We start from the raw sequence: 13,755 nt of genomic DNA on the forward strand, positions 1-13,755 counted from the left end.
GCGATAATATATTATTATCGGGCACACATATTTTAGAATGTTTGTATTATGGTCATCAAACCTCCTCAAGTTGAACCCAAGGAAAAAATGTAATAATACCCATGTACATGTATATTGATTGTATTTACAATGGAATGTCTCTCTTCTTTTGTGAAAAGAACAGTATTACATAATTGATGTCTGAATGTCTTCAATAAAAATGTTTTTTTAAAAAATAAAAAAAAATAAACCCATTTTTTTTTAGGGTTATACACATTATCATTTGCTTTGCAGTGTCGAGTCTTTGGGTGGGGATGGGGGAAGTGGTAGAGAAGGGGGATTCTGTCAGCAGCACCAGCTTCTCATTCATACTTCCTATAAGATAGTTGGGCATATTTCAATTAGCATCAGTATAATTAAATAGTGCTTTCAATGTATAAACTGGCTTTTTACACTGCATTGCGGATCAGAAACGTAGCTTAGCTGCAATACTAGTGCTTGAAGTGTATGGATTGTTGGGGTTCTTAACCTATGTTAGCAGAATAACCACCTGTAATTGAATCAGCAGTCAGCAGTTTGTCAAATATCTATAGTAAAGATCGATCAGAACACAGAATAAGAGACCACAACAAGTATCTGGTTTCCAAACTGAAACTACTTTTACTCCAGAAATAACTCATATAATTCTACATAACAGTTTTTAGGGGTATAGAAGCGTAACAACCAATTAGAAAACAGTAAATTATGAAAACTACAAGCTAATGATACATTATGCCTATTCTGCAATTTGTAAGTTTTAAACAAATCTTTCTTATGTTTTTATCTTCTCAGGCATTCTGCCACCAGTCTTAATGTTACTTTTCATAGAACATTCAGCTGTCCATCATTGGCTTGTCCATGTTCTGTGAGAACATCTTATTGTAACATTTTTTCAAAGCTTCAATCTTTTTCTTTTCTCATTCTGAGTACAATATCTACTAATTTCTTTTAAAGCTATAACATAATTATTACTTATATGGATATGTCATTTTCATTTTGCAAACTCTCACAGGATAACCAAAAAAAATAAAAAATACTATGCATTTACTGCAGTGCCTGAATGTATTTACACTGTCTAACCAGAACAACTTTAAGGGCTAGATTTACTAAACTGCGGGTTTGAAAAAGTGGGGAATTTGCCTATAGCAACCAATCAGATTCTAGCTGTCATTTTGTAGAAGGTACTAAATAAATGAAAGCTACAATCTGATTGGTTGCTATAGGCAACATCCCCACTTTTTCAAACCCGCAGCTTAGTAAATCTAGCCCTAAGACCCTTTTTATATGGCTATAATGAAGTAATTTTTGTCTTTAATTTTAGTAACTATTAAGAAGAGAAACTTTTATTTTAACTTATAAAATATGATGAAAAGTTAACTACATTATCCTGAAGTAGAGGTACCCTATGGGGAAAACATAGCATATAAGAATACTTTTATCTCATGTTACCTAAGGCTGGGTACACACTAAAGGTTGTTCACCCGATTATCGTTCCAATCACACGATAAACGACTGCTAGGTCTGCCGACCATGTTTTATCGTTCCAAAGCACATTGTATTGTTTGATTTAATAAACTGCCTAAAAATATTTATAAATGATGGAACAATGTTGTGCCGTTTCTGCAGTGTGTATGCACTTCTGACCAGCAGTGTAGGCAGATCTTCATAGAGTTTGCAGACTCACAATCTCTTCCATACTTGCCAACTTATGGCAAGTATGATCCGGGAGCCTGCCGGGGAAGGTGGGCGCGCAGGGGGCGGTGCTCCGAAAATCGCGTCATTTTGGGCCAAACGGCGCGATTCCCGGTGAATCGCTGCGTTTTGGACCCAATTCTTCCCACTTTACTAGGAAGTGGGCAGATCCGGGAGATTGCCACACTCTCCTGGGAGTCCGTGAGACTCTCGCGAAATGCGGGAGTCTCCCGGACATTCCGGGAGAGTTGGCAAGTATGATCTCTTCTGCAAATGGTTATGACAGATGAAGAGCACAGATCTGAAGATAAATCTTGTAAAACGGTTATAGTGTTTACACATGAATCACCATGCTGATCGTGACTTTCAGTCGTTGGGAAAATCATTAATGATATTGCATCTGGAGCGATTTTCAGTAGTGTGTATCCAGCTAAGTACACAATGATAAACTTCTTGCTAGATGCATGGCACACAAGTTATGTAAAACCATGCAATCTATTCTAAAATATTGTTTAGGGATGTGATTGTTACTTCATTTCTTGCTTGAAAATAATTGTAGCACTGACAATGTAAAAAAAAATAATTTATTTTGTCATGTTTCTTGGAAGTGTGGTTTAAGGAGAAACAGAAGAGATAAGAAATGTAATTTATAAAATATGCAGATGTGCTGAGCTTTTCTATTGGGCAGATGCCTTCTTAGTCTAGCACGGTGATGGTCTGCATGCGGCCCTCCGAGCCTTCACCTGCGGGCCACAGTCTCTCTATCTCATTCAGAGGTACACATTCTGGTTTTGGGAACTGCCCCCGGAAAATAAGTCTATGACTACTTTTGCGACATGGCAGACCCTACTGGATTTGTGAGTTAGTCCATTCCATACTTGCCAACTTTCTAAAGTTGGCTTCCGGGAGCCTGCAGGGGGAGGTGGGCGTGATGGGGGTGGGGCTCCAAAATTTGCGGCATTTTGGACTTTCCCTGTGACGTAATGACGCGTCAATTTACAACAGGGGGTGGGGCCAAACGCCATGATTCCCGGTGAATCGCGGCGTTTTGGACTTAATTCTGCAGAACCGGGAGATTGCCACACTCTCCCGGAAGTCCATGAGACTCACGCGAAATGCGAAAGTCTTCCGGACATTCCGGGAGAGTTGGCAAGTATGGTCCATTCTACTATCACAATAGGGATCGTCCAGTAGACTGCTGTGTGAAGTGATTTGCAGGAGTGTCCTCTTGGCAGGATGTCAGGCTGAAGAGACAGTAAATGAGTCTGCATCTCTTTGTTCATGTAAAGTGTTTTTAGTGTGTGTTATAGCTGTGTGTTTGTCTCTGTAAAGTGTATAGAAATATTATAGCAGAAAGGTGAAGCCTAAAATTGAATATAAAACGTGTATTTAGCACCAAATATCCCTCTTTGTTTGAGCTAAATATTTATTCCTTCATGCCTTTGTACGTATATATTCCCAAGGGCTTACATTTCACAGTGCTGTAAAGCAAGATAACTATTTTTTTCTTGCAGTATCGTGCAAGTATTTGCCTTTTTCCCCATGTTTCTTAGTGAGCTAATTATACCTCCACACTAAGGGGTTAATTCAGTAGCGTGATGCCAAAATTTTACTTTCATTTTGTGGTACATTGTGCCAATGTATTATATTTGCACCAAACTCTTAAATGAATATGCTGTTAAGGTCAAATATCTTATATGTATGTAGTGTGTTGTGCAGCCACAGTTTTATCATGAACATGCTATTACAGCTGAAGTCAAACCAAACCGTGCATAGCATGTACATCACACACAACTCTCCTTTCACATACCTTGATTTAACCTCATATATCACTACATTACCCTATTAAATGGGCAGGGGTTGCTTTCCCATATATAGGACTTTATGGTTCTTGAAGGCAGGTAATGGGAGGATGGCAGGGGTGCGGGGAAAGGACCTCCTCCTCACTACCATAGAGTCTTTATAAAGGACTGATATAGAATTGGGAGCAGAATGAAAATAAGAGATAGATACATGAAGGAAGGATAAGGGTTAAGATAGAATTCTATATTGTGTGCTAATTTTCATATACTGTAGACACGACAAGCTTATGTCTAATGGAGTCTGTCTTGTATATTAAGTAATGGAAGCTGTCAGACTTGGGTCTCTTCTTTATGTTGGAATGTATTGTGGTTTATTCCTGCCTGAGGGGAAGCACTCAGGATTAGAAGGGCATGAACGACAAACTACTCATCTACCTCAATTAACGCTCTGTATGTACGCTTTAAATGTTTGAATAAAATCAACTATTACAGGAAATTCACTGTCACAGTTATATATTTTATGAGACAGAACCTTAGATATGATGTTTAAAATTAATTTGCAGATGTTCTGAGTTCCAGGAACCATATTGCTTAATAGCCAATCAAAGTCAAATCACTTGTTATCATATGACTTAATGGGGTCCTTGGACAAAGATGACTATCTTGTATCAATGCATGTTTTTTTCATTGTAGAACTTGATTATAACTAAGGATGTTTGGACAAGTGCCAGCCAAAAGGCTAGATAACTGTATTTAAATTTTTAAATCTTATGTCTATTCTTGTATGAACTAGACATCCGTGTGCACATAATAAAGAAGGATTTGTTTGTCTATGGGTTTCCGATAAATAAAAGAAAGGATGAATGGTTTGTCTATATTCCTCATACACTAAAGTGGAGTTGATGACACAACTGTTGGGAGTTAGCGAGTAACACAGATTTGTTGGCTTGTTGATGTGGAGGTTAATAGATGTGTGCTACTTAGGCGCTATAGAACTCGGCAAACAAAGGAGTCTATGGTTATATTGGTATAAGGCAGATGTTTAGTAAAAGATGTCTCTTGAACTTCTGAGTTGTCACAGGTTTCATAGGCAATTTCGACATGATGAAAATAGTGGATAAGCCTGGAATTGCATTATACCCCAATAATTAATAAGATTAGTTATTTTTAAAATGTATACTATTTGTCTTATTAGGAGTGATAACACCCTATATTCACTTTCCTACTACAGGGTGCCAAACAAAAACGAGAAGGAGAAAAGTGAGCACTGACTGCGGACACACCCAACAGCCATCAGAGCAGATTTCTTAGCAAGGATTTCTCAAAGCATGTTCTGCTGTAGTCCAGTAAGTCTCCAGCATCAATGATTTGGTAAGTATATATTGAATCCACAACCATAGAATTAAGTCTCTCACACTTTAAGATCACAACATTTAGCACTACTGATAATGCAGTGGTGCTTTTAGGCACCTGTATCATAACCAAAATATGTATAGTTACAGGAAAACTTGGCAATAGAATAAGAAAACATGAAAAGGACCCAGGAAAGTAATTGTTTTTTGACGTAAGGTGCATGTTTACACAACAACATTTCCAGTCCCAATCAGGCTCATGTAGTGCTGGGCACATATGCACCCGACTTGTGATTACAGATGGTTATAAATCTTGACCCAGTTCATAACATAGACTCTGCTCCAACATATTTCACAATGGAAACGCTAAGACAGTTACCCACTGGATTTAAAATCATTCTTTTACTAGATTTTAGCACTTCTAAAAGCATGTAAATGGGTATGTAACCTATTAGATCCAATTACTCTATGCCTATTTGTGGTTGGGAATCTGTAGTTTTGTAGCTATGTTTTTAACATGGTATTTGGTGGGACCAAATGAGTCTCATGGGGGTAGGTCTACTAAACTGTGGGTTTGAAAAAGTGGAGATGTTGTCTATAGCAACCACGCAGATTCTAGCTGTCAATTTGTAGAATGTACTAAATAAATTATTACTAGAATCTGATTGGTTGCTATAGACAACATCTCCACTTTTTCAAACCCACAGTTTAGTAAATATACCTCATGGTCTTTAGCAGAACCTCTTTCCTTCCCTGGCAGGCTTAGTTAGAGATTGTTAAAATCTCTTTTCCATGAACTTCTCATTTGCATGCATAACCATCTAAAGTGGTAAAAATTGTCATTAATTAATTTAAAATGCCTGTGGTAGAGTTGTGATAGGGAGGACCAATTAGAAGTCACAATGTTTTTGATTGTGGCTTTTGATAGGTCCTCCTGCTCAAACACCCCCCCAGTAAAGTGTCACACAGTTTTTGGATTCATTTCATGATCCAGTCTTGCAAAAAAGCAGGACTGGTTGAGTTCTCAGAGATTAGGAAAACATCTGAACTCTGGGGGCTATTTACTAGCAAAGAGCAAATCTGCAGAAACTCATAAAAAACAATCAACAATTAACTTCAATAAATACAAGTTGGGTTATGAAAGAAAATGTCTAGTTGCAGTGAGTTACTTCACATTTGCAATTTATTAGTGACTAACCCTCTGAAGCTTTTCTACTAATAGAGAGGTACAATGTGTCAACCTATGACGTTGTGTAGGGCACTTACAGTATCTGCTAGAGTAGCCATTACATTATATCACATGACAATTGTGTGATGATCTGTGTTTACCTATGGGATCTGCTATATTGCTTATTTAGGGTGTAGTAGTTTTTTTTGTTTTTTGTTTTTTTTTCAGGTCGCTGTAGTATGGAATCGGAGACCTCATGTTGGCTTCTTTAGTGTTGGGGTAGTCAGGCAGGTTTCTTATGAGAAAGTGTGCCCACTTACAAATTTGCCAATGTCCAATATATTATTATGTATCACTAAATTATCTTATGTTGCAGATTTATTTGACTGAATACAATAAAGCATTTTGAGTCTACACTTCAAAATATACCCTGTGGAAAGAAGAACCATTGTTTAATTGTGTGTAAACAAATGGAAGTAGTAACAGCATATAGAGAAGCATGTTGGCCGATAATGATGATATGGGAGCGAATTAACCATGCATATACATCAGATTCTCCCCCTATGGACTGGGGGCTTCAAAAAGGGGACTTTGGCATCCAAACCTGGATATTCAGCTCCAACAATGAAAAGTATCTTGTGGTTTGGGATTCTGTTCGCTCCTATTGGAAGGTAAACACGCCATTTGAAGAGTGTTTATTTTTTGCTGGACCTCTGTTCATCAACAAATCAAGTCAGGGATTAGCTGTACCTCCATTATTCATTGTCAACATATCCGATACAGATATTTTGAAGCCTGTCGCTGCTTCCAAGGTGTTAACACAAATGCATACAATTGGGGAGTTTGTGGCTAGGCCATATAGAAACAACATCTGATGATATATAAATTGTATATTTTGCCAAAGTGATTTTTGCAGCAGACCTGGGGTGACATTGTAACGAGTCAAGCAGATAAAGCAAAAGTGATGGACACTTCTGCACAGATGGACTGCAAAAAGCAGAATGGGGATGTTAAACTGTATACAACTGAACAAATGCACACATGCGCACAAAAAATATGCTCAGCGTCTCTGAATTTTTTATTTTGTTTCATAAATGAACCCTTGTGATTTCAAATATCCTTATGTACAGTTGGGGGATGATGTTTTTTTTTTTTTATAAAATATACCCAAAACATTATGCACCATGCCCCCAATTCATAGTCAGATCATCACAAGCCGCTCTCTTTCCCTGGATTTTATACCGTCTTTGAGATACAAAAACTAGAGTGGCAGGAGGTGAGGCACACCTGCTCCACCCTCCGGAAAAAACCCAATTCTGCTCTCAAAGGAGCAGAGTGGAGGCCTCTTCTGAGCATGCAATGGACCATGTATGATAATAAGAGGCATCTGCTCCTTTAAGGGTATAGGGGGAGGCCCGGGAGGCTAGAGCAGCTTTGCCAGCACCTACCCAAATTTTATACTGGGACCTGCATGATGGGAGTTATGTTTATGATACATAAGTATTCTTATAAAAGCTGAAGTAATGCTTTCATAAAAGGGTTCATCCACACTAAATACTGTCTGTGTACAGTTAATAGTAAAATTATTGTACTCATCCCCAACCGCCCTCTCCCTCTGTACAAATGCAGGTGGCACTTCAGTTTTTAGTGCAGCGGGGAACCTGGTCAGTGAGCGGCGAAGGAGGTTGCTTCCTCAGAACGTTGAAAAAATGATGTTCATAAAAATGAATTATCAATTCCTCAATCAAGTACAGCACTGGCCTCCAGATCCTACAGAGGGACCTGTGGTTGTGGAGTCCAGCGGGGACGAATTGATAATGTGTGAGGATGAGGAAGTACACACTAAAGGGGGAGAGGAATCAGAGGATGAGGATGAGGACGACATCTTGTCTTAGTAGAGCCTGTTTAGTTTGTACAGGGAGAGATGAATAGCTTTTTCGGTGTGGGGGCCCAAACAAACCAATCATTTCAGCCACAGTTTTTAATACTTTAATTGTATATGTAGTTCCCAAAAAGAGGAACTTCCACTTCTATTTAATACTTTAATTGTATATGTAGTTCCCAAAAAGAGGAACTGCCACGTCTATTTAATACTTTAATTGTATATGTAGTTCCCAAAAAGAGGAACTGCCACTTCTATTTAATACTTTAATTGTATATGTAGTTCCCAAAAAGAGGAACTGCCACTTCTATTTAATACTTTAATTGTATATGTAGTTCCCAAAAAGAGGAACTGCCACTTCTATTACTACTTTCTTTCTTTCTGTATTTCAAAAAAAGAGGAACTGCCATTTCTATTACTACTTTCTTTCTTTCTGTATTTCCAAAAAAGATGAACTGCCATTTTTATTGCTACTTTTTTTTTTTTTGTAGCTCCCAAAAAAAATTACTGCGGCCTTAACTGCTATGTTGGTGTTAGATGTGCATCCGGTGTCCGCCATATGTGCAGTGGTATTCAGACCAGTTGAGGGTTTTATAAAATCCAAATCCAAATTGGGGCCAAATCCAAAATTAATTATAATGACCTGTCATCGTCAAAAACAAGAGGTTTTGACGCGTTAGAACTACACCATATATATGCTGCAGTGGATGTAGGATCAGCCATCTGTAGAGTGAAATTCTGACCAGTTTATGTTTTTTTATTGTGGTCCCGGTACCAAATTGTGTACCGGGGCCACTACACTACGCAGTCCAGATAGCTGTGCAGTGGAATTGAGACCAGTTTATGTTTTTTTATTGTGGCCCCGGTACCAAATTGGGTACCGGGGCCACTCCACTACGCAGTCCAGAAAGCTACCTCGGTCCAACGATTTGGACTAAAAACAATATTGTGAAGTGTGAGGTGTTCAGAATAGACTGGAAATTAGTGGAAATGATTGTTATTGAATGTTATTGAGGTTAACAAATAACAATTCGACCCTGTCTGTCTTTAACATACTTGATGGGATCTCAATGATGAATGGTCTGTACCATGGTTGGAGGAGGTATTGTGGCCCCGGTACCAAATTGGGTACCGGGGCCACTCCACTACGCAGTCCAGATAGAGGCGTATCAGATATTTAAAAGCGACTGTTGCTGCCAAATCCAAAATTAATCAAAATGACCTGTCATCGTCTAAAACAAGAGGTATTGACACGCTCGAACTACACCCTGTATATGCTGCAGAGGATGTAGGAGCAGGCAGCTGTGCAGTGGAATTGAGACCATTTGAAGGCGGAGGTATTGTGGCCCCGGTACCAAATTGGGTACCGGGCCCACTCCACTACGCAGTCCAGAAAGCTACCTCGGTGCAACGTTTTGGACTAAAAACAATATTGTAAGGTGTGAGGTGTTCAGAATAGACTGGAAATTAGTGGAAATGATTGTTATTTAATGTTATTGAGGTTAATAATAGCGTAGGAGTGAAAAACAAACAAAAAAATAGATTTTAGCACTTTTTATGCTTTTTTAAAAATAAATCAGAACCCAAAACCCTAAATCAGAACCAAAACCTTTCGTCAGGTGTTTTGGCAAAACAAATCAGAACCCAAAACCTCAAGCTAATCAGAACCCAAAATCCAAAACACTAAAAGTGCCCGGTGCACACCCCTACACAGTATGTCTGTGCTCACCCCATACTGTGTTTGGAAATCAGCTTTAAGATTGGTAATATATGAGATTGTGTCATATTATCTATTACACTATAGGTGAGGTATTCATGCTAGTCCTAAGGATTCCTATTGTTTACTTATGCCAAAAGAGTAAGGCTATGTGTATTCTAGAGCTGCAGAAACAATACATAAATAATTATATTATCAAGTAGACCAGACTATTGTTAATGGAAGCTATCTGTTTACCTAAACCACAGGAGATCTAGCTAGGGGTAGTGCCCCCCCCCCTACACTTTCCACAATTTAGTCAGGCAAGTGTTCTGTTTAAAGCACAAATGGAGTGAATAACCAACTTTACATTATAGATGGTAAATATTCTGCCCTGCTATTTATATGCAATTTAACCACATGTTACAGACTAAAAATGAAAAACTGTAAGATTGTGCTTTTAGCTTCACCTGTAGGCAAACTAGATAATGTTGAGTAGTGTACTCACAAGCCAGACATAGAGGCTTTCTGTGTCTGATTAATCACCTTAGTTAGGAAATGTGTATTGTATTGCTATGCCTTAATATCCTAAGACACAGCAGACAGCCAAACACACCTCTACAGCCTGAGGCTATTCTGTGGGTATAAGAAAGAGCAGTGTAGTGTCTGGGGAGAGGAGAAAGATCAGGCTGGTGTAGGAGGTAATGGTTCCTGCCAACTGACGGAGGATGGAGATCAGGAGAAGGACTGCAAGGACCCTTGTTCTTCTTCCTTTGGATAAGTTACCCCAGGTCTTGTGAATCTGTGAGCTCACCAAAAGCGAGGTGACAGTGAAGCCGGACCGCTGCCCTGCTGGCAGTCACTGGGGCTTTATTCTCAAAATTGTATGTCCAAAAAAACTACAATTTTGTGCTTTGTTCTTCTAGCTGATTTTTTCCATGTCTCTGTCATGTGAGGTGATGAGCCTCAAGATCAGCAACCTCATGCTGGATTGTAAACTGTGCTATTTACCAGATTTTACACCTGTTTAATGAACCTTTCATGAAACTTTACTGTGGACAGTCACCAAATCAACACCCAATTTTATTTACACACCTTCAAATTCTGCCAGTAGTGAACAAGACTTTATCAAGGTTACAACATGTGTTTTGTTAGGATTCAGCATTTACATTTAAAAGGAACAAAGAAAAAACAGGAATCTCTACAAAATACCAGACAGATGTTTAGATAACGTTTTTTTTATTCGTTATCTAAATTGTACCTAAATACACATATGTGATAGAGGTTTATGACTAGAACACGTAAAAGTGGAAAGAAATGGCAATTGCGCTGTTGCTCCAACTATTGCAGCGTAATCTTTGGTTTACATAACTTGGATAAATTTGGCCCATTTGTTTTTTGTGTACATGGCAAATTTTGCTTTATACTATTGCTTAGGCCAGGGCCAAGCTGAGAGGTAGGCAGGAGCGGTAGAGGCTTTGGATGCAAAATCCAGTACTCCATTGTTTCTTTTATTGTACCAGTAGGAGAAATATGTCTTCAATGTGATGTTTGCACCTGATTGTAACCAGTGAAGATGACAACCTACTTTTCCATGGTTTGTTATTTAAAAACCAGAACACAGAAATATAAAATATAAGGTACATAATATGGCTAGACTGTAACAAGTTATTATGCCAAGTTCACATTGAGAAACCTGGGTGGGCATGGTTTGGAATAGGTTTTACCAAAAATCTTGTCTCGCCATCGTCTTGTACATATGGTGCAAAGTCAGATTAAAGCACTGCCTACTTGACAGTTTTTGACTCAATATGCTGAACATTATCTAATTTATTTCCATGAGTTGCTCATATATTAAATTATTTGTCTCAGAAAAGGAGACTATGGGTCTGTCATTTTTTTGCAGTAATTCAATATATTGGCTTATTACACAATTCCATTGGCTAGGCACATCCTGTGCATCTAGGATTTCCAAGTGACATTTTGAAACTAGTGATTAATATCAACGTAGAGTAAGTATAGAACGCCTTAAAGTTTCTACTATAACCGCTACTTGTATCTCATTAATTAACTTACACACAAAAACTAAATTGGAAAAATTAAAAACTAAATTAGCTGTAGAATTGCAACTAGAGCATTATGCATAGGGAACATCCATTGCACCTGCACTAAAGCTGCCATCTTGCCACGCATAGCCCGAAGAATTGCCAGTAACAGGGCATCACAAAAGAGAAAAAAGGCCTTTACCCTATGCTGTACTGTGCTGCTTAGTTATAGCCCCTAATAAATATTGTTAATAAATATGATGTTATAAACCTCTATCTAGAGGAGCAGTGGATGATGATTGCAGGACAATGGGGATTTGTCAGTTTTGGGTGGAATTATCTTGCAATAAATACATTAGGTTTTTGTGATGGTAAAGTATTTCCATTAAACAGACCATTGATAATGCTATTTTTGTGCATAGATATAAGATGAATACACGGAGGCTTAGACTCACTGAAATTTCTGAAAAAGGAAAAGTTTTGGTTTAGAAGTTTTAGGAAGTCTCCCGGGAGTTCAGCTTGCTGTTTGGTTTACATGATGATTCATGGTCTTGGGCCCATAGTTTGATAATTAACAATGACATTCTCAATATGTTTTATTCCTGTTTTACACAGAAAACATTCATTTTAAAAGATGTTTTAAAAATAATCAAAAAAAGTAAATTGTAATGTAAAGTTGTTTAGTTTATTATTCTTAGTTTTTTGTACTGTTGTTCAAAAACACAGTTTTAAACTACAATGTTTATCAATTTAACTTGTAGCTCCTGTGCTGCTGAGTACCTCTAGGTACTGGCAGAAGTGCTTAGTTTAAGAGTCAGGGTAATCTCACCTCTTCCTTCATTTCTCAAACAGAATGAATCCGCTCTCTTTTGGTTTGCAGATCTTGTCAGGGGTGACTCTAGAAATCCCTGCCTAAATAACTGCTGGACGTGCACACACACACACACACACACACACACACTTATTAACTAACAATGTAACGTAAAGGCTTGCAGTCTGAAAATTAAATGGTAAAAAAATGCAGTCTCTGATAAGGTTAAAGGGGTTATTATTATTATTTATAAAGCACTGTAAAGGGTTCGCAGCATTATACAATGGGGGAGAGCAAACAACATCACGTAACAGAAAGAACAATCAGTATATATAGAAACATGTTGCATAGTACAGGTTGGAGGGGGGGACTTGGGGGGGGGGGGGGGGTACCGGGTAGGGATTGGGCAAATAGGAGGTTATCAGCATGAAGCAGGTCAGTGCTCAGGAGAAAGGGCAGAGGAGACAGTGTCAGATATACTGAGGGAAAGACTAGGAGACCAGGTATAAGGTGCTAGACATGGGTGCATGGGGATACGTTAGTGAAGGTAGGAAAACATGAGGAAAGAGCCCTGCTCAGGGGAGCTTACCATCTAGAGGAGTGGGGTAGGCACAAAGAGTTGACACAGAGGTGTGAGGGTGCGGGAGCAGTAGGCGATGAGTTAGGAGGGCCTGTAGGTGTTGTTGAAGAGATGAGTTTTGAGGGTGCATTTGAAGCTGTGGAGACTAGTGGATAAACTCATTGGGTGTAGAAGTAAGCTCCAGGTGGGGAGTAGCACTGGGGATAATCTTTGAGACGGGAGTAATAGGTGGTAATCAGTGCGGTTGTTGGCATAGTGGAGAGAGAGGGAGTCAGTAGAGGGAAAAAGGTTAGAGATGTAGAGGGCAGAGGAGTGGGTAAGGGTACAAAAGAGGGGATTATGGGGGGTAAAACCAGGGATTAAAACAGCTGTACAAATATATACAATCAGTCACCACTTTGTTAGGTACACATTTCTAGTACTGGGTAGGATCCCTTCCCCCGCCCACACCCCTTGCCTCCAGAACAGCTGAATTCTTCATGACATGGATTCAAGGATCCTGAAACATTCCTGAGAGATTTTGGTCCATATTGACATTATATCATCATGCGGTTGCTGCATATTTGTCCCAAAGGTGCTTTGATTAAGATCTGACTGTGGAGATCATTGGAGTACACTGTATGCTTTGTCATGTTCATGGAACTAGCTAGCCTGCTGGAAGTAGCAATTAGAAGAAGGGTAAACTGTGTCAATAAAGGGATTCACATAG

The 13,755-nt window shown here is 38.8% G+C and overlaps 2 protein-coding genes and 1 long non-coding RNA gene across 6 annotated transcripts in view; 1 reads left to right on the forward strand and 2 right to left on the reverse strand.

Annotated features, from left to right (window-relative positions):
- Nucleotides 1-13,755, reverse strand: part of MYL1 (myosin light chain 1) — a 427,496-nt gene that overhangs the window by 134,095 nt on the left and 279,646 nt on the right. The window lies entirely within an intron of this gene.
- LANCL1 (LanC like glutathione S-transferase 1) overlaps nt 1-13,755 on the reverse strand; it is a 104,648-nt gene that overhangs the window by 39,485 nt on the left and 51,408 nt on the right. The gene's annotated exons all lie outside the window — the stretch shown is intronic.
- LOC142097974 (uncharacterized) overlaps nt 1-13,755 on the forward strand; it is a 46,682-nt gene that overhangs the window by 14,619 nt on the left and 18,308 nt on the right. For all 4 annotated transcript variants that reach the window (XR_012678285.1, XR_012678287.1, XR_012678286.1 and 1 more), the window contains 2 exons: nt 4,744-4,883; nt 6,409-6,703. This is a non-coding gene — a long non-coding RNA (uncharacterized LOC142097974). The remainder of the gene's footprint in view (nt 1-4,743; nt 4,884-6,408; nt 6,704-13,755) is intronic.

Source organism: Mixophyes fleayi, chromosome 7, assembly GCF_038048845.1.
Source record: "Mixophyes fleayi isolate aMixFle1 chromosome 7, aMixFle1.hap1, whole genome shotgun sequence".
NCBI classification, from domain to species: Eukaryota; Metazoa; Chordata; class Amphibia; order Anura; family Limnodynastidae; genus Mixophyes; species Mixophyes fleayi.